The sequence below is a fragment of the Eimeria maxima genome, genomic scaffold (genome assembly GCF_000499605.1).
Source record: "Eimeria maxima Weybridge genomic scaffold, Emw_scaff539, whole genome shotgun sequence".
In the NCBI taxonomy this organism is placed as follows: Eukaryota; Apicomplexa; class Conoidasida; order Eucoccidiorida; family Eimeriidae; genus Eimeria; species Eimeria maxima.
In genome coordinates, this window is record NW_013563887.1 from 8,070 (window position 1) to 11,063 (window position 2,994).

A 2,994-nucleotide genomic window follows, 5' to 3' on the forward strand; every position below is an offset into this window, starting at 1 on the left:
GAGCTGTGCTGCAGGTGAGATTCAACTACCGCTGGTGCTGCTGCTGCTGGTGCTACTGTTCTTTCTGTTTTTGTTGTTTCTGCTGCACTTGCAGCAGCTTACACCATCAGAATACACCACAATAAGAACTCAGGAAACTGTAGTTGCAGAAGCGCCTCCGTCAATGCATGCATGCATGCGTACACCTTAGCTTGCAGGAATTGGTGCTGCTGGTGTATCTGGCTGTTGCTGTCCTTCATTTTTATTTATTCAATATTATTTTTGTTTTATTTCAGGCGTATAAAGATGCAGCGCGTCAGGGTGCTGCAGCAGCAGCAAGCAGCAGCGGCAGCAGTAGCAGTTCAACTGCTGCAGCTTTATCATTGCGTCCTCGTATGTCTGTAGAGGAGGCAAAGAGAATTCTTGGTTGCTGCAACAGCAGCAGCAGCAGCAGCAGCAGCAATATATTAAATAAAGAAGAAATAATAAAAAGGTACGAGAGACTCCATCAAATAAATGCGCCCTCTGATGGATTCGCGGGCTCTCCTTATCTACAGAAAAGGGTTGCTGTAGCTAAGACTATTCTATTAGAGGAGTGGGCTAGACAGAATTCTGCTGCTGCTGCTGCTGCAGCTGCAGCAGCAGCAACTAAGAATGCAGCCAAAAAGAAGTAAACACAAACGAAGGCAAAATATACACAGTGAGAGAAGCAGCAGCAGCAGCAGTTGCTGCTGCTGCTGCTGCTGCAGTTGTGCTACTCCCTCTTAACAGCAGCAGAAATGGCGCAGCAGCTGCGGCAGCAGCAGCAGGTTGTGCTGCTGCTGCTGCGGCGGCGGCGGCTGCAGGCGAAGAGCGAGTTAAATAAAACATTTCTTTTTGTGAATATATAAATATATATATTTTTATGTATATTTATATATATAATATTTATATAAATATATAAATATATAAATAAATAAATATATATATTTATTTATATTTATATATTTATATTTATTTATACAGAGAACTTCATTTGGCCATTTGCATGAAGATATTTATTTTTCCTTAGACAAGTAGCATAACTGCAGCAGCAGCAACTGCAGCAGCAGCAGCAACTGCAGCAACTGCAACAAATGAGCAGCAAAAGGCACAAAAGGATAAAATAGGTATAATAGGTAGACTTCCTAGCAGATACGTATCTATAGATGTGCATATATAGTCATACAGTTATACATACGTATACGTAGTATACGTATGCATGCATATATATAATAATGTATATTAATTATATTTAAGGTAATTAATTATAATAACATATTTCTTTTCTTCCTTTTTTCTCCTCTTTTCCTTTTTTTCTCTTTTTCTTATGCCGTTGAGGTGTACGTACACCTGAAAAGTTGAACAGAAAGCTGTTTATTGAATGACGACTTTTTTTGTTTATTTATGATTTATTTTTTTCTTTTTTTTAATTAAATAATTATTAATTAAATATACTTTCTATTTGTTACAAGAATATGCAAAAAGGGTATTTATTTTATATAAATCTGCTGCTGCTGTTGTTGCTCTCCAACAGCAGCAGCAGCAGCAACAACAACAACAAGAACAACAATAACAACAGCAGCAGCAGCATACGTTTTGCTGCAGCAGCAGCAAAAGGATTAAATAGCAGCAATTTAATTACTCTTTATTGCCATGATTGTTCTTTGCCTTTTCTTCTTAATGTTTGCTGCAATAATATCTGTGATGATACAGCAGTAACAGCAGAGGAACAACTCCTTATTCGTTTACATCCTGCAGCAACTGCAGCAGCAAAACAACAAGCAGCAGCAGCTGCTGCTGCAGCAGCAACAGCAGCAACTGCTGCTGATGCTCCTGCTCCTGCTAATGGTGCTGCTGATGATGATGGTGGTGATTCAGGCACGTGCCAACAACTTGTGTTTACTGCACACACTATCAACAGCAGCAACAGCAGCAGCAGCAGCAGCAGCAACAGCAACACCAACAGCAACAGCAACAGCAGCAGCAGCAGCAGCAACAGCAGCAACACCAAGGATATATTAGTTGGATCAGTTGATATAGCAACAGCTACAATCGTAAGAATTATTCTTAATTAATTAATTAATTAATTAATTAATTAATTAATTAATTAAATTATTTATTTATTTATTTATTTATTTATTTATTTATTTATTTAGGTAGCTGTTGTTATACCAAGTAGTTCTCCTTGGCGTGTTAGGCAATGGTTACCATTTAGTGCTGCAATTAAGGAAGCAGCAAGCAGCAGCAGCAACGAGCAGCAGCAGCAGCAGCAGCAGCAACAGCAGCAGCAGCAGCAGCAGCAATATGACCAGTGGTCACGGTGCCACTGGTTCTGTATTGTTGGCTTAGTTGCTTCTCCTTTATTACCTTTTTTTCTTGTTCCTTTTCTTCCTACTAATAGGAGGTATATAGTAGTTAATTAATTAATTAATTAATTAATTAATTAATTAATTAATTATATTTAATTATATTTAATTATATTTAATTATATTTAATTATATTTAATTATATTTATAAATATATATTAATATATATAAATAAGACAGGAGGATCTTTCTTCTATTTCCCCTGTTTATTCAACAGCAGCAGCAGCAGCAGCAGCAGCAGCAGCAGCAGCAGCAGCAGAAAATAATAATAATAATTTATGGTGTATAGACAGCTCATTAGAAAGAAATAAAAAAAATAATAAAAAAGAAGAAATAATATTTGAGTACCATATACAGCTAAATAAAGAAGAAAAAAAAAATATAAATAAAATAAATAATAATATAAATAATATAAATACAAATAATAATATAAATAATAATATAAATAATTTATTTATTAATAAATATTTATCTAAAAGATTTATGAATAAATTACCACCAACTATTCATCATCTTTCTCTTTCTGTTCGTCACCCTAAGACTTATGCATTGGTAAGAAAAAAGAAGAAAAAAAAAAAAAAAAAAAAAAAAGGGGTTTTTTTTTTTTTTTTTTTTTTTTTTTTTTTTT